This window comes from Dufourea novaeangliae, unplaced genomic scaffold (genome assembly GCF_001272555.1).
Source record: "Dufourea novaeangliae isolate 0120121106 unplaced genomic scaffold, ASM127255v1 scaffold8, whole genome shotgun sequence".
Lineage (NCBI taxonomy): Eukaryota > Metazoa > Arthropoda > Insecta > Hymenoptera > Halictidae > Dufourea > Dufourea novaeangliae.
The window spans coordinates 2,331,316-2,350,885 of record NW_015373923.1 but is presented as its reverse complement, the minus strand read 5'-3'; positions in this window follow the sequence as shown (position 1 = coordinate 2,350,885).

The following is a 19,570-nucleotide window of genomic DNA, read 5'->3' as shown; positions in this document are numbered from 1 at the left end:
TGTATATTTTAGACAACGGCGGCCATCTTGAAAGCAGTAGACGTTGCTCACTTCCGTTGTTTTATTCACAATATTTATTTCTTGAATCTGAGGGAAACAGAAAAATTCAAGAAAAAGGAATAAAAAAAAATTGCTCACAAACAAAAACGAATGTTTATTGAACAATTCCGAAATATTATCTTCGAGAATCTATTCATGTAACGGTAACAAATTATACAATACGATGTACCATATTAAATTCTTCACGCTCGTAATATGAGTTTATAAATGCTAGGCAATTTAATGATTCGAAATGGGATCCTACGGTGGCAAAGGGTTAAAGCACTCTAAACTAAATCGTGTCTAACAGTATATATGCCACTCTTCCAGCACGTTCATAATTAAATTTAAATATCGATAAGATAATCGAAGTGGAAATGGGTCAGCGACAATTGGAGTTCCAGGACGCGCGATCCCCGTTGGTTTCTTACAATCGTTATCACTCTAAAATTACCGTTCAGCTCGGTCGAGTACTGGTACTGCCGATCGTGTTTAATTCCATTTTCGTTTCCGTCGTAAACAATGATGTCACGCGGCAAGCCAGCCACCGGCTCGTAGCCGGATGTTGTTCTTCAATTAATGTGTGCCTTATCGACGCTCGTAAGATCCCTGCCTCCGTACGTCTCTCCCTGGAAGGAATCTTATTCAGCTGCCCCTACGAAACGCAACACTTCTCCCCTTCCACTCATCTTCGAGGATTGTATTCGTATCTGTTCGCCAAACGATGATCGAGGCTTGTCCGTTTTAAAACAGCACGCGTGGTCCTCGATTGATTAACACTTCCTAGACACACGATTGTTTCGTGGAATCGATTTGAAAGAAAAACTTCGATTTTTGTTTCTTTTTAAAAATAAGTAACATATAAAATCGTGATTTGAACTGTTGATAAAATTAAATGATTTTTTGTCAGGTGTCCACACTTACCCTCGCGAGCAATTGCGATAAGTACACGAATTCCTTTTGTTTCTGGGGAATTATTAATGATAAATTAATTCTGGAGACTGCAAACACCAAGAAAATCATAGGGCAAGGGGTTAAGGGAAGAAAGAAGTTCCTACCTTTGCGTTCGGCCCAAACGAAAAATCGCGCGTTTTGCCGGAGGCCAACAGGAAGGGCACGATTCGCGCAATTTCCCATGTAAATTCGTTCAGAACCATGATTACGCGGGCTTTCAGGGCTAAACCGTGGGTGAAGGGGTGGGGGCTGATCGTCGTCGGTGTCCAGCCAGCTTAGACATCGTTCCGCTGATCGATCTTAATCGATTATAATTCGATCGATACGTAGATACAGATCCTCCTTGAAGATCGTGCCAGATGGCCTATGGGGTAACCAGGGGCCCATTATCAGGGGGCGGCCGAGCTCGAGTAATGAAATTAGAAATTAAGAGGGCCTTTCGCTTTAAACACGGATCATCGAGGTCTTCGGGAATTGCCTGGCTTTTCCAAGAACGTTCGCTATACCCGATCCTCTTTTTTGTTTGTTTTTATTATTATTTCCATTGGTTTAGGTTCGTCGAAAGTTCATTTCACTCTGTGTAGGTTGCTTTCGTGGGTCTTCGGTTAGGCCAGGTTAGAGAAACTTTTTTCATAAAAACTCATGTCCTAGAAAAACGAAAACTCGTTAAGCCCAAAGTGTTTTTAGGTTATTAAATTGTTATTAATTTTTGTTATTAAACGCCGAAGAGTTTCAGACGATCGTGTGTATTCACTACGACAATATAAAATGCGATAAAATAAATATCGTAGGACCAAACACGTTCGACTGTTTACGCTCGTCGTTGTATTCGAATAAACTACTCCAAAAAAATAAAACAAAAACGCGGGAGAAATGTTCCGATACCGACAAATTTCCGACGAAACAAACGCATTTTTTCGTGTAAAATATTTACGTTCGCAAACTGGAAGGCGACCGAGATCGACACACAGGTTTTGTAACGAAAAACCCACGCCGGATAGAAATGAATACTTGCAAAAACACGAACGTTAATTGCGACACGCGAATATGGAACTGGCGTGTTCGAGCGTCGAGAATTAAAGTGGAACCACCGATTCTTGGCGATGGATGAACGACGTACACTACCGGTCAAAAGTATGAGTAAGAATAATAAAAACGGAAAAAAATAATATTCTACTAAAGGAAAATAGTACAAATATTCGATTATTGAATTAACATGTGAAGTGTAATTTAAAAAAAAGTGGAATTAATACATTCTGGGGTCCAGATATATGTATGTACATACTATATATGTATCGACAGCCTGACTGACGCGGTGACGCAGCCAGACGGAACGAATTATTCTAATTCGTTCTGTATTCGGGCTGGCGTGTCTCTAGGAAACGGCCATTAGGGCTTTTAGACGTGCCTAACCGGACCTAGACAATGGCTCAATTAGCGAAGGCGACCGACGACAAGCGCAATCGTTCGAACGCGTCGTCAGACGGACGTCTTGGACACTTCCAAAACTACCAATATCGAGGCTCACGTTCGATTAAATACAAAATTGTTACTGTTTGCTATTCATTTAACAGATATCACGTATAAATTTCTTTGACATAATACGGATAGTTACGGCTATTCCTATATTTCGTAGCTGTTTGTTCACTTTTTTCATTACTTATACATGTAGTTTTTGTAGGCTAAACAAGATGGCGGCTAAAAGCGATGCGTCGCCATTTTGCCAGTTTGTCTATAGGGAGAGTAGATCTACTACTGATGTGTCAATTCGAATCTTTGCAGAGTTATTTGTCCAGAACTGAATAGAAATTTATATTCTCTGTTAATGTGATTTCATTGGACTATTCTTCCATATGGTATATATGTATATACGTATTTGGAATCTTCCAGTTTCTGAATACTATAAAAATGAAAATCTACCGTTTGATAGTATTTTTTCTCTCGCGACGATTTGCCAATGATGAAACATAAAGAAAAAGAAAGCTTTACGTTAAATCATGGATGCATCAGTTGTTTTTTTTTTTCGAGAACAAGAAATTAGCGATCGAACCGCGAAATCTGGGCCAAATTACTTTATTCGAAACAATATTCTATATTTCTCCGTTACGTTATTTACCTTATCATTCTGTCCAGTATTTTCGTTTCACATTTTATATAACAGTAAGGAAAGCAACAGATCGTTCCAGAACCTCAGGACGATTTATACGTTCAGGTTAACGTTAGTAATTACTCGTATAATTACACTCCCGAGGTGTTCGTGGCAAATAGAAAATCACTGTTATTAATACAAAGAGCGTGACGAAAGTGGAAGCTCCGAAACCGCGTGAAACGACGATGGAAACGGGCGACTCACGCGGTCGTTTTCTAAATTAATCGCCTCCTCTTAATCGAGCCTCTCGGATACCTAATGTATCTGCCGTCAGCTATATCTTCTTTCGGTAACTAATATCAAATCGCATTAATTAAATCGGTAATTAACAACTAAGGTTTCCAGATCGTCTTACCACGATGGTTCCACAAAACGGCCATCTTCTATAGACTGTTCCATTGAAATGTAACTAATATCAAATCACATTAATTAAATCGGTAATTAATAACCAAGGTTTCTGGATCGTGTTACCGAGCACCGATGGTTCCACAAAACGGCTAACTTCCATAGAATGTTCCATTGAAATGTTCACACTCGCAATTGGCCACGTTCGATGTCAATTCTATAATGTTTAACAATTCGAATTAGACAATGATACCTATGAAATAGAACCTTTTTTTTCATCATCTGGCGAGTAGGTACGTACCCTAGAAGTTATCAACCTTTTGTTTTAACACTCTGCATAAGTGTTTTCCTCCCTATAGAAGAAATGTTTACCTCCTCGTTACTTTCGTATCACTAGTTGTTGCTTTAGCATCACCAGTTGTTAAAAAATATTTCTCTACGTAACTTTACGAAATTGCATTGATGTTCGATAATTGGGTAATAAGAAAACAGTGTCAATGGACCAAGGAAGAGAGACACGAGGATCCAAGAGGCGAGGGACGGGGTAGGCCGAGACGACACGCTCGATTCGCGGCCGTCGACGACGTCGGAGGAAGTGAACGCCGGGGCCGTAGGGTTGGGGACAAGTTAAAGTATTAAGTAGCCGTCGCTGCGTCCGCTGTCAGTCTCCGCTCTAATTAATCGTAATTGACGGCCGCGCGAAGCCTCGCACATTGCTCGCCGGCGTCCACTGCACTCCTCCTTCTCCTCGTTGCGCACCGTGTGTCGTGCTGCATAATCGTTCCGAACCTCTTTCCCGTTTCCTCGCCTTAAATCCGCCCGGTGAACCGTTCTCTCCCTCTCTCGGTGAAACGGAGGTTCAATTGCACCGAAAATCATTATGTTCGGTTTAGTTTCATTCCAAATTCCACGATCGTTCCTTTGGTTGATTATGGTACCCTTTGGATTGTTCTCTCGATACTTGAAATTCAACCCTTTTCCAATCGGTAAGATTGAATTTTCAGTTGAAAGATTTCCCTGGAATCTTCTAGATCTCCACCGATTCTTCTAATTCGTCTGATTTTCATTTTAATAGTATTGAAACTCGACCCTCCTCCGATCCCTTGGAATTGAATGTCAGTTTAAAGTTTAAAGAATATCGTTGAAACTTTCAGATGGTTTCGACTCAAACCCGTATGCTTGATAAGACGATAATTTTTTTATTTTTATTTTGAAATCAAATGCATTGGAACGCTATCTTTAATAATAATGGGTGGTTTTCATTTTACCTGAATATTCAACCATCTTCCAATCCATCGAATTCAATCTTTAGTTAAAGGAAAGCCTTGAAAGATTAATCGTTTCGGTCCTTCGATCTTTGGAACTCAATATTTAATAACAGGGACGATTGTCTATTTTTCATTCAGAAGACTTTAGTACTCTCCCAATATTCGATATCTCCGATAGCAGGATTTCATTCAATTTTCAAGCGTTCGGTTTCGGAACGCTTCGGAATCGAACCGTCTCGTGTCCACACCGGTTCGAATCCGACCGTTTCTGGGAACCGGACAGTCTCGGAAATAGGACAATGTTTCCGCGGCTCCGACGCGACAGGCTGCAACGTTAACGAACCAACACCGGTGGGATGGTTTAATATTTTGCCAAACGCGAGCCATCATCCTCGGGGCTGTCACGTTACGTACGCGTCGCCGTCCGCAGTCGTTCCGCGCTGAAGATAGCACCGGATTACGTAACACTCGTGCCCAATTTGCATGATTAGTTCACCCATTTTTCATCGCCATGCGAGAGAACGAGCGAGCGAGCGAGCGAACGGTTCACACAACACGGTCCACGCGCTAGATACTGGATTCTCACGGTACGTACGCCAATTGGAGTCAACTCATCTAAATACTCGAGAACCGCTGCCCACCATTTGCGACGGGAGCGTATGTCGCGAGAGAGAAGGGCTGCCCGTTATGTAACCAACAATTTTGCCCCGCATTCGACCAATTGTCCCGATCTCCATTCCGTTCCTTGCCTATCGGAACCGTCGCCTCCTTCGACGTCCAAGTGTGTCCCATTTCAAGAATCTACCCTCTTCGAATGATAGTTGAAGCAGAACAAGACTGATTGTCTCAGTTTATTTTTTGTTTACACCACCAACCCTGTCGGAAGGGGGGTAACCTGCAAACTGCATGCATGTTTGTTCCCAAAGATACCATAGGTCAATGTTTTCTAACCTAAATATTACCATAACGTCAGCGTACCCTAATTTCTCAGAAAATGCTACCATTCACCGTTCCTTCCAACCGGAGACGCCTCAAAGCGTATTATTACCTTCCATTCACAGAAATTAAACCGAGACACCCCGAGCAGCTTGTTGAAAACTCGCGACAGGGGGTAATCCACAATCGACGTCGCCGTCGCGTTGAGAACGGGCACGCGCCCGTCTTCGGTCCCTATCGCCAGTTAAAATAAACGCACCTGCGAAACAAAACGCCACAAGCACAGAACGAACGACGACAGAGAACTTTTGCGTTCTCTCTTTCTCTCTCTCTCTCTCTTGCTTGTGTGTTTCGTGAGCGACGAAACGGAGCTTCAACGTAATGATACGGTTTTCGGTTTCCGTATTGAAACACGATTCTCAGTGGGGTAGGTCGGCCGCGAGAGGCGCGCGGAGCGGCCCCGTACGCGTGCACACACACATACGCACGAGTGGCCGGTCTGCTGTTCTCGCGTCGAACCGGCGTGAAACACGCGCGTAATTTGTCCGTAGAGGAAAACACAACGTCCTTCAGCTGTCGCGACGGGGATTCTGAATGGACCGCCGTCTGGTCACTCCAGAGAGGTCCAGCTGTTCCACGATGATTCTTCCCGCGAACGGGTTAGATTCTCCTCAGAGGCTTACGACGTGAATGGAAAGAATCATTTGCTTGGTATTTACATGCAACGAGGTCGTCCAGAAATTCTTGCCCCTTAAGGCGAACTTCGACTGTTACCACTTTCGACACGTGCGACACAAATGATGCATCCACACTGGAAGGTCTAAAGGTAGATTGTTTTCATCTGCATTTCATCTAAAGTGAACAGATCGAAATTGACTAGTGGACGAAGATAAAGTCAGTCGCTACTTTTGACGTAAATCGAATAGATTACCGATGAATTTACCATGATGTACACCGACGAGTAAACGTTCCCTACGTCACTTTTTCCCCTAGCGGAAGACTAGGTTTGCACGTCAGTGTACACTCAATACCCCGAGATTTCCACGAGGATATTCAAGCGTATAAATTCACCTGGAAGTTTCTCGATTTCGATCACCGAGAGTCGAACCGGGCCCCGTCGTTATGTCACAAAGTTGTCCTTTCTACGACACCGCGTTACCAGTCGGTGAAGCTGCGGCTGACCGTTGCACCGCTTAATTCCTGTCTAGAATTACAAACAGCGAACGATCGACTCTCTGTAGTCGATCACCTGACACTTCGGCCTGCACGTTCCCTTTCTACGCGATTCGGTCTCGTTCTCCTATTCTTCGACGATCGAACGAACACATATTTGAACGAATCATAAATAGGGATAGCTTCAAAAATTCTCCGCTAGGTAGCGATAACGAAGTACAAAATTCAAATTCGTCTCACAGACGCACGATCCGTAAGTTAACGGTTAACAAAGAAGAAAAATATTGATCTACAATGATTCAACGAACCTCATGCTACTTATACTTATGAGCGGGACTGTATGTACCCGCGTGTTCCATGAAAGGTGGTAAAGTCGTTCCTCCTAATCCAATGTAATCGGTCGAGGGCAGGGAGTGGAGGGGGGCGAGTTATCATAACGACGTTACTATCCCGTTGTCGACTGGTAATCCCATAAATTCCAGCCCCGGCGTGGTCTTCTCAACCCCCTTCGCAACGTTTCTGGCAGCATCTCTGATTGGACAAACCAACCAGCCAATTGGTCCGCGCGAAAATTCCATGGTGTCACTGCCACAGCGCAGGGGGGGAGCCAGAGAATCACCGACATATGGTTTGGTGGGGTTCTATGGGGCGATATCCCGAGGGTCGAATTCGAATTAGGGGGAAGATACGGACACCATCACCACGTGCCTTGGGGACACCTCGTGTTTCGAAACGGTTTCGTAATTGTTTTGTTACGATTATCCTGGCGATGATGCGAATGTAATTGACATCTCATTCGGAGAATATACAGTGGCTGCCAAAAGTTTCCGACCGAACTGTCATTTCAACAATGGAACAGGATTATTTTTATGCAAGAAAGTTTGTGGTATTATTAAATCGGAAGAAGCAATGTACATTTCCTCAATCATGGGTATATCAAGATACATAAAAAGTACGCAAAATACGGGTCATTATCTATTCGAATATGTATATCTTTAAATTTCCCAAAAATTCTGTCCTTCAGACCGTCCACGGTGCCCCAGCGTTAATATGTAAAAATGTAAATCGTCAGGGATCACGGTCAGAACCTGGTCCACGATCCTCATCCTTCTCGAAAAAAAAGAAAAGAATTTAAAAAAAAAGAAAACCACTATTCTCGGAACAGGCGAACCCAATAACCATCGTCCTGGTTCACTGAAAGCAACCCTCGAAAAAAACAAAAAATCGTCGTATAATCGATCGCGGCGAAATTGCGCCATTAACGAATCACGAAATCACGGGAGGGCGGAACACGAGTGGGGCAAATTGAAATTGAATCGAATTGAAATCCATCGAGAAGGGGTACCGGAACTTTCGACGACCGAGGGAAGACGGGAGGGTGCAGATGGGGCCCGACAGCCTCTTTTCCGCAGGGGCCTGCGATAAATTTAACCGGGCAACGAGGGGGGGGGGCAGGGCCGGTTTGCAAGCGAGCCGATAACGATCGAACGAGCGTCAGAGAAGTGCTAAGTAACTACCGATCGTATCGCAGATAGAACGTTCGACTGCGAACTCCCTCCCTCTGCCATCCTTCACTCCGATCCTCTACTCTAGCGCACCAGAACTGATACGTCCGCGGTGCTGTTAACCCTTTCATTCTCAAATTATCGAAAAATTATCAAAGAAATTATTTGTTGGATGTTCGTATATAAATTACGTAACAATTATTATTTGTAACCTTGTCTTTAGAAGATTGGAATTTATAAGTATTTCTATGTCTATTTTCTCATAATAAATAAATATTATTTGAAAAGTGAATTATCTGTTTCCATTTCAATACTTTGAATCTTAATGCAAATAAAATAATTCTTTCATTTTAGAAAATTTCTTTTCGATCCAGAATTATATTCTCTTGAATATATGCAACTTATTCTTTAATTGGTGAATTAATAGGATTTTCGTGTCGGTATTACGGATATCGATAGTTTTTGAACAATATTGTCACGTGTCGATGCTTAACGAAAAAATATATATCGATAAGTATCATGGATATTGGTACCAATATCGCATATTTCTACTTCCAATGTCACTCGGGGATCTCTCAATATCTCTCGTCGACATCGTGAAACACTGGGAGCAGCGTGTATATTTGTACGTGTCTCTATGTATGGGTACGTCATTGAAGGTTCTTCACGCCGTGGTTCGAGAGCCGTCGCAGGCACGAGTGGCAAACAGGGGCGGAGGGGGCCACAATGGACCCCCGAAACGGGCTTAAACAGCCGGCTCGTGTTTGACGTTTATGAATCGAATTTTCGTCGGACCGATACGTGGGGCAGATAACGATTCAAGGTAACGCACCCCTTGCTACGGTGTGTGTATACAGGGCTTTCTCTGTCGATCCCACACGCGAGAGCCGATGACGCGCGATACGTCATCGGGGGCCCGTAAACTGTTTCACCAGTCCCTGAGTCGATCCGATGAAAGATGGATAGGAGCGTTGCTCGACTGGGCGTGGTTTTTTTATCGAGAAAGAGACCATTATATACAGTGTATATTATACACTGTGACTCTTCTAGACTAAATTAATTTTTTTTACGATTTTTCAATAAAAAACAGTCAAACCATACATATGCGTTAGTCATTAATCCCGCGCTATCTCCACTCCGATTCCTAATATCAATTAACTAAAAAAGTAATAAGAGATAATAAATAATAACAAAATAATTAATTCTAGAACTTTCAAGTTTCGGAAGAAGTTTTGGAATTAGTTCCAATTTTCGCCACCACTGTCATATGCCCGCATGCTGCACGTTGTTGCCCGCTAGTGAGTTTGGCATGAAAAGCACAGGAAATTTTCCGGAGAACTATATCCGAACGTTGACGTATATAAATTGCAAATTGAAAGCGAACATGAACACAAAAATAAAACTGGGTGTCGTAAGAGGGGGCGTGTATCGATCCTGAACCGTCTGCCCCGGGGGGCGATGGGTGGGGAGAAGGGCTGGTGGGTGGGGTGGTGTGGAAGAAGGTTCTTCCACTTTCTCGGGGTGTTAGGGCTCGCAGGAGAAGCGAGAAGCGTCGAGGTTCCAATTTATTCGCGAGATTCGGTTATGAGAAGCGACGTCACGCGCCGAGTCGTGACCAGAGGGGCGGGGGAAAGGGCGGGGGAGGAGGCGGCCTAGGAGCGTCGACACCACGTAGGAGGAGAGGGGTAGGGCGGTGGGGAGGGGTGGATGTAAGGTGACACCTCTGGGACAGGTCTGGCTTCCCGTCAAGAGGCCGTCCGAGATAATCATATTCATAATTCGCGAGTTCGCGGAACGTGCACCCGCGTCGTGCCTAGGCAGGGACATTGTGGGCAAAAGGTGACAAGGTTATTCTCTTATTTCCCCTCTCGCGAAACATGACAAAAAAGAAAAAAGAAGCATCGTCGTCGAGTCTCCTCGGGTACACGGAGAAACCTCGTAGGTATGCACACGATCATCCCAATAGAGAAAATCGCAAGGAATGCTGGGACAAGCTTTCACTTTTCGTTCGTGTGGATAGTTTTGCCCATCCATTAAGATAGATGGTCTGTGTGTCCGTATGAACCATGATTTCTTTGAACAAACGACCGATCTGGAATCGCGTGGAATGAACCCTTTTCGCGGGAGATTCTATCGTCTGGACTCGTTTCGTCCCTATAAAACCCTGGGGCACTCTGGGGTCAGCTGTTCCTCCAGGTTTGTACCTACTTTTGTCGACGTATCTCGTCCAGATAATTCTCCGTTGCAAAGAAAACTTTCATGGTACAGCGACGGAAGCTTTCCGAAATGCACACGCAGTCTGAACAGTCCTGATACCGGACACACACTAACCAAAGGGCAGAGAAATGCGGTCGAGACGCGGTTATAGGCAGAGCGAACACTCCCCGCCCCTGAACAATCTTTACAGTTTTCCACAATACAAGGATCTCAAAAGAATCACAGACCCACACACACACACACACACACCGTTTCGGGGCATCAAAGTTCCCCAAACTTCCCGGAACGGACACGTCAGCGAAAAGAAGTGAGCATCAAAGCGTATAACGAGGGACGCTGGGCGATAAAACAATGGTCCTCCTGGCGTACAATAAAACGAGCTGGTAGGTCTGGGGCGGGAGAGGAGGTAGGGAACACCAGGAAGGGAAGTGGCGCAACAGCGAAAAGGTACAGGGGAGGAGAGGGAGGGCCCAGGGAAGGGACGAAAGGGAGAGAAAGCACACTGGATCCAGAGCCATCGGGAGCAAGACGTCGACCGAGTGGCGGATTAGAGGCGGCTTCTCGCTGTATAGCGAGCGGGCCTATTGTCGGGCCGCATAATACGGTTATGATTTAGTTTTGGGTCGTGAGGATCCGAGAGAACGAATGAACAGACTGGGGGGACCGAGGGGTGGGGCAAGGGGGGGCCCTGACGGACCGAGGCTGAGACGAGGAGGGGAGAGAAGGAGGGTTGCCGGTGTCGGGTTACAACGGGGCCAGGGCCCCGCCTGGACATCCACACGTCCTCGTATCCCGTGGACCCACACGCAGTCGGGCCCTTTAAGCGTGCCCATAACTGCGTGCACGGAGGGCCCACGATCACGCGTGTCCCCTTTTTTGCTAACCCCCTCCCCATCCCTCGTTGCTCGTAGTTATCTTTCTACCTTCATTCCATTTTCTACCAAAGGGGTCCTTCATTGGCTACCTTTTGTAGTCCCGTTTTCACCTTTCCTTTCTTTCTCTCTCCCCCCGACGGCAGCCCCCCCTGCCTCTTGTTCGACACGCTCGTTTAACCCTGTTACGATCTTCGAACGTCGAGTACCATTGAAGGACCAAAGGAATAGATATAGTTGGTAACGAATTTATCACATTTTGTTCGAGATTGGTGGAAGTGTTGTTTTCTTTGGTTAGGTATACGGTTGCGAGACGGAAAGTATCTGGTAGACTGTAATAGAGCTTGTTGAGAATTATAATAACAATTTTTCTCAAGGTCATATTGCTCGAAATTTCAATGTAATCGATGTTTTTCTAAATAGGACCACATGTGGGCCCAACGGCGTTCTGGAAACGGCCCAGCGCGCACCACCACGACAGACACGGGGCACACCTTAATCCCCCATCTCGCGGACACTGGACCATCTACGATTTTCCAGAAAGATCCCGCCCGAGGCACACTCGCTGTCCCCTTCCAGATTCTATGGAAGTCCACGGGACGGTGGGTCGTCGTCGCGATTTATCTCGAGGCACCGGGGTCCACCTACCTACGGGGGCCCGACGATCCTCGCGGCGAAACGTCCGGGGACGGAATTTAAATTTCACAAATTAGTCCGTCCATTACACCCTCGGTGTAATCGGGTCGGCTGATCTCGAACGACGTTTCCCCCACCCCGGCCATTCTACCCCCTCCCCCTCTCCTCCTCCCCTCTTTTTCTTGGGCCCGACTTGCAACGACGCGGGGAAGGACCGTGCGGTTCCTGGAAAGCGTGGGTGCCTCGTCCGGGGCAGACAGGATCAGGATCTGGGCCCCCACAAATCATAACGCGGGTGCACCGGAGATCCTGGACAGAGATTCCCCTCCTCGTCTCTCTTCTTCTTCTCTCTCCCTTTTCTTCGGTCTCTCTGCTCGTGCCCCCGAAACTTTCGCAACTTTTTCTCTCTTGCTTTCTCCCCCCTCCTCGATCCTGGAGTCCTGGATTTGGTCTTCTCGATAGATAATTTGGGGGCACTGACGAGCCACATTTTCAATGTAAAAATTTTAATCTAAATAACAAATAGTAATTACTTTTCTCGCATAACGAGTTCATTCGTCGTTACATTAAAAATTGCCGTTTCTTCATGACGAGTACACTCGTCGTACACAGTTAGGAGGTTAAACGTCTGGGCGTTAAAGGTGTTAAACAGTGTAATTGGTCCGTGAATTGTTCACTCTCGGATCGACGACCGATTCTGGATCTCTGTTATACGCGCTCGCGCGTGTACACATACATGCGCAGGTACAGTGGAGTCAGTTATCGAAGTGGCTCGGTCGGGAATAGCGGCGAGAAAGAGGGATCGCCGCGCGTATACGGGTATATGTATAGACGGGAGGAACGGGCCTCCTCGTGGCCGTTTCTAATGGCCGAGGATTTCCTTACACACAAAAGCCCCGTGAGGAGAGTGACTGATCGTCGCGGGCACCGCGAATAAATTACGTGGCAGCCTATGCGGCTGCATAAATTAATTTCAGCCGGTCTGCCCATAAATATTCCCCCCTTCGAAATCATTTCTCCCACCCGTCCGAAGGGGGAGGGGGGCACTCCGAAGCGTCCCCGTAGAACCGACGGTCTGCCCCCGTCGTGTCGTAATTTACGTCGATATGCCCCGGTAAATACCCTTCCCCCCATCACCCCCTTGGTCCACAGATCGATCTCACCTAGCGATCGATGCGCACGCGTTCGATACATCTACCATACGCGGTTCGTGAACACATTTCGATACACACACACACACACACAACGTGATTTATCGCGGACGTATAATGTCACCGTTCGAATAGATCCTATGAGGTTTCTTCCATGGGAGCCCTGTGATACCAGAAATGTACATTTTCTTTCGAGAGGAGGATTTGGACCGATCCACGTTTGAATTCGATAAACATTGGAGTCGGTGTTTTTAAAAAACGAATTTACGAGGGTCTGAAGAATTTCTCCCCGTAAGATTATTGTCCAGGCGCGGACCCGAGTTCGGGACAATAATCGAGAGGAGGCTGTAGTTAACTGATATTAGCCATTTATGTTCGCTGAGGGCTCGGTTGAAAAACGAAATATAAAGAATATTTTTTCACACAGCTGATAATTTACGAATATGTAATTGAAATGATCACGTTAGGTGAATCAACGTCTGCAAACTTCTTTCGTTACCCACAGATAACTAACCTAACATAACCTAATACGCGAACACCCAGTAGAAACCAATCGAATTCCACCGCACGGCTCTTCCATACCCCTTTCGTGCACGTCAGAAATACACCTCGCAATGAAATATTCCTGTTCGATCCTCGTCGACTGTGTGATGTAACGTTAGTAAGAGTCACCGATCCGTTTCGTCTATTATCGGATCTATCGTTTTCCCTCGTATCGATCGTCGAACTTCTCCTCCTGGCACCGGTCTGCCTGGAATAATTGTAATTTCAACAGGGCTCGCACGGGCGAAACGGTCGCGTCGTTAATTTTCGCGTAACGATTCGCAGGGTGCCGGAACGCAAACGTTATTGTTGCGATGGGCAGATGCGCCACGGCTGGCCATAAGGGGGGGCTGTCGGTGGTGCGTTGCGATTCACCTTGGTCGTTCCTGCGCTTGAATGCGCCATCATTATCGGCCGCGTAATGACCGCATTGTAACGCACGTCAGACATATTATCCGGTTTATTCGGACACGCGTAGAAAGAGGCGTCGATCGACGAGGTGAGCCCGTCGAGCCTCTCGTTTCACAGTTTTACGGCAGAGTTCACGCGTGTGAAAATGTTCAATCTTCCAAGATGAAGGGGAAAGAGGATGGCGAAAGAAATGGGGTTCATAGATGTCGAGGGATAATTGTACCGGTGAGATGTGGTCCCACACAATTAACGTTCAACTGGTGATGTCACTTATTACTATCACCAATGGTGATAATTAAATTTAATATTGCAAAAGTTGATAATAGCATTGCAATACTATAAAAATTTTATAGTATAAAAATTTTTCATACAGTTCTATTATTAGACTTTCCTAAACCTGGTAGTAATGTTCACGTCGAAATCGGTGTGTAGGGAGGCTGGAGAAAGACCATCCCACTTGGGACAAGTGTATTTTGGAGGATGAAAAGCTAGAAATCAGTGGGGCTAGTCGGGGTGTCGTTTCCCTTTCTCTGTTGACGCAGCGGGGCTAACAAGTAGCCATTGTGCCGAGGCCCGTGTCAAGATGCTACTTGACGATCCGTTCCCTAACGGACCCCTCCTCTCAACGGGGCCGTTCTCGCTCTTTTATGCAGCCGTCGTTCAATGGCTATATGGGCCAGTGATACACATACTCGTTGCATCAAACACTTTTCACCCTCCTCGATCGGCCGCTACACTCGATTTTCTATGAAATTAACCACAATCGAACCACTTAACCGTCCCTCTTTTCCCAAACGAGTCTTCAATGGGACGTGATAAGTAAATCATGGATTCCAATGGAATCTTGTGGATCGCGAACGAATGAAAATTTACTTTTTATATTACTATTTTGTTAGAATGAAAACGAATCAATTACTAAAATAAAAGCTGTTTTTGAAAGTAATGTTTCAAAGGAGAAAAACTAAATGTATCGAGATTAGATGGATTCTGGAAACGAATCGTTCTTGGGTTAGGTAACACTGCGATATAGATCGTTGAAAATATAATAATCTCGACACTTACACACAGAGCCACCAGGCAGGATCGACGACGCGATGGTGCGTCTCTGTGGGGTCCAGGCTTAACTTTACGATCTCTTGAAAATCCCCTTCGGGGGCTTACGGGTCGGTCCCACTGCGGGGCTAATAGAACCGAAATTATAAGAGGCCGATGAGCATGCGTCGACTGCTCTTATTCCGCCCGGCTGACGGATCGGGGAAAAGACGAGTCGAGTGGAGGGGGAGGTGAAATCGGGAACGGCAGAGTCGACGGTCCGTGGAGCCGATTAAAGGATCTTTGGATACTTTTTAGGATCTGCGGGTGGATCAGAAGATCCTGGATCCTGAATGGCGCGCGCGCACGGTCTCGGAAGGGACTGTAACAAAACAAAAAATGTGCCTACATACTTAAAACTATTTTTCAGCTATTTCAAACTAATTTCTCTGAAGAAATGTGTCTTTCAAAAACATTTTGTTGCTTCTCACATTTGCCCCTTCCAACTAAATATTTTCCTCTCACATTTTCTATCTTAAAAAAAAAACAACTGAAATATTTAAGGTGCTCGCGTTAGATGAGACACCCTGTATAAAACTGAATCCAATAGTTCTTGTTTATAAACTATTACGTCGCCTATGTTTTCATGTATTCTACCTCGATTTTATTTCCAGGCCCGTACGACGTCCAGACAAACCAATTCCCATTTATCAAGACGATCCACCGTCTGATAATAATGAAATTTTCAACAACCTCTTCAAGCACTCGTCGAACAATAGAACTCTTCGAGTCACCCTTGAATCGGCAGAAGAAAAAAAAAGGAAAGAATAAAGGAAGAAACATTGTTTAGACCCCTTCTTTGTCATCCGTCCGGTATACGTGTAATTTCAAGAGATCCTATGAGCGTGATGATCGCCGATAGCGTGCCAGACAAGATGTTTAAAAACGGCACAAAGAAATCGGGGTCACGCGGAGCGGCCAGATGCTCTTTTTCAGGATCGATTCAACGGAGTGTGTATATTGGAGGAGGGACGGATCCTCGGACCCGGGGAATGTTACGCGGCCGGCGAATATCCGGCGCACAAAGACCCCGGGGGCCCCCTCGACGACCTTATCTGTCATCGGCGATCGCTGATAGAGGCTAATAGAACTGGACCGATGCTCGTTTTCAAATAATTACCACCGCGTATCGTTCGACGATCTTTCTAAGCTGTTGCAGGTAGTTCCCGTAAACAGGCCGCACTACGTTTTTTCCCGTAAAAACGGAGCCGACGCTCCCCTATCGGGAGGGGGGAGGGGGCATCCCCTCGGGTTCGATTAAGCAGAATCCTCTTAAAATGATCTTCGGTAGGATGACTCGACGATTTTTTGCGTTCACGGGGAACGTTATAGCATTTGTTTCCGTCGAGCTATGAATTTTCTTTAAGTATTTCAAATTAAAAACAATGACATTAACCCTGCGTAGGCAATATGGGTCGTTGATGATCCGAGCGAAATCTTATTTTCTTCGAATTTCCATCTGCATAAAAAAGAAATAAATGAATTAATTCATCAAATTCAGAAATTTTTAGTTTTACTGAAAAATATTTTAAACATTTAATTTTTCACATCTTTTCCAAGCTCAGAATGGTAAAAAAAATGGCTTGGATATAAACGGACCCGGTTTGTCTGCCGAGTGTGAAAATGTATGTTTGCCTAGGAAGGGTTATGATCGCGAAAAGACGAGAAAAGTGTAGGATAACGAGGTTATGTGAACAAGTATCGAATAAAAATTTACTTACACAAGATAGTCCATTGTGTACGTAGCGAAAGATGTTCGGTGATATTTAAGTTGCCCTAACATTATTAATGATTCATTAGTAATACTTTCTTATAGAATACAATTCCCTCGTATTACAGAAAGGTGTTTTCGAGTTATGTGCCGGTGATTATGAAATTGGCCTAAATCAGTGAAATATTCTTCATAAATGCTTTCATACTATTGCAACACAAATCCACGTAACATGAAATAATTCATACGTTTAATTTTTCTAGATTTTTTACTTACCCACTTTCATAATCACCAGGGCACGTATGCACGTATTCTGCGATTGACAAGCAACGACACATAACCTTATACCTGACTACTCCTGGTCAAATCATAATTTCTTTCCACCTCGAGATCCTAATAGGAAGTTTCATTTCCAAAACAGAAATTCCACTGAAAAGATTCCCCACTTGCCTTGGTTAGATTCTATAACGATGAACTGGACATTCACCAAAAACCACTAACATTTTGCGCGATCGGAAACTGCTTCTGATCCTCCGTTGAATTTCAATTCCTTCGGAGAGAAATGTACACAGAATAGTAATACGATGTTTGGGTAGTGATACACGGGAACGTATATAATAGCTTCCTTTTATTACTTTAAATAACATCAACTTTACTCGATTACAGTTCGATCGTACATCGGTGATCATTTTACTTCTCTACTTCGTGTCCTCAACCGCCTTCGTCACTATTTCTCACTTTCTCACTCTCACACGCTCGCGTAATCGTATTATCAGTCTCTCTTTCGCTCTTTCTCTCGCTCCATCGCGGTCTCGCCTCTCTACCCAGCGAATATTTGTCTTCTTAGTTAGTTGTGCAACGTTCAGGCTTGCCCGTTAAAATACATGAACGAGAAGAACTCGGGAAGAACCATCCGGTTTATTTATTAATCATCCTCGCGACCGCGAAGCATCCTTCGCGCACACACGGAATACACTGTATACCTGTTTCCTACGTGTGTCCTTTTATACTTCTCCGCGATCCATCGATCCCATCCCTACGGGTCCTTTTTGTCCTTCGTCGATCGACAACTTTGTGCAGCCGTTGCGTGTGATTGAAAAAAAAAAAACAAACAAACGAAGAAACGGAAATTCTGGTCGACTGACTCGGAACCTTGGAAGTCGTCCATTTTGGTTTTCTAGTGTATTCTTGATTCGAGACCGAACCGAGAGGGCGCTTGGTCGATACAAATCGATTCTCTCGGATCGACTTTCTGCGGATTCTCGGACGTGATTCCGGTTTCGACGAGTTCGTTGCTGATTTTCAATCCACGTGTGGTCCGATTGAAGCGGATAATTGTACACAGTGTTATCGTTTTGTTTGTTGTGTAACAAGTGACAAATGAACCGCGGATGTTTATGCAAAATACGGACGGTGGTGAACGAATCTGTGGAAACGGGACATTGAACAGATATGTTCGTTACTTTCTGGAAGATTTTATCGTGTTCGAAAAAAAATACAGTAACCTCGTTGAGCTTCGGACAATGCATAAAATCCGTGGTTCAATTATTGTATAGGATGATTTTGATAACCTCAAATATCGGAAGAATTCGACTTTCTTGTAAAACAGGTCACAATGACACGTGACATCGCAATAAAATTATAGTAAAATTTTTATATAAAATTGCACAGTCTACTGATTATATGAAATAGGTTAGAATTTTCTTTGTATACACTCGCATAATTCGAAACCGTCGTCGGTTTTGCTCGAGACCAGGATCTCGCGAATCGAAAAACGATCGATCGTTCGGAAGAAAAAAAAAGGTAAAAAATATAAAAGAGGCTTGATATCCCGTAGTAAAATACGATTCTATAAAATGCGTTGAAAAATGTCTTTTTCTTTCTGTGTATGTGTGTATGTGTGTGTGCACGGTTCAAGATAAAAAGTATCTTTCGTGAAAAGAATAATCGAGACAGGCTAGTATGAGTGTACAGATTTAAAAAAAACCGGAAATAGTCCAGGATCTAAAAAGTAAATAAGTTTTCTTCTAAAGAACACACCTTTTTTTTGCAATGGCTCCGTGTCGGAAGGAAATCGTGTGTCACGAGAAAAAACGGAAATTTTCATTCGATTCAGGATTCGTTTGGATGTTTCGGCGAAAGAAACGTTTCCGAAATACCATTGTTTGGCGTCTCGCTGACGAGTACGTGTGCATTATATACCTGTGTGGCGTACCGAAGCATAGATTGTGCGTAAATCGAAACGTTCCGGCTCGAGATCGTCGATAAAAATCTCGATGGGAGGCATGGCGATGCGATCGAGAGATCCTTCTTCTTGCGGACACACGACATGAAATTTCCGTAAAACGAGACGATTTTGATACCTGTTTCGACGATATATACGCCATTGGTCCACGAAATTGGTAACTAAATTCAGATCTATACTGTTTCAATCAGGTATTGCAATCACAAAAATAACTATAAAATTTAGAAAATTAATTTTCGATGCGACACTTTGTGTTGAAACGTAATTAATTTCAACGAATAAAAAATATATATTACAGCAGAACTTTTTTTCTTCCTCGTACG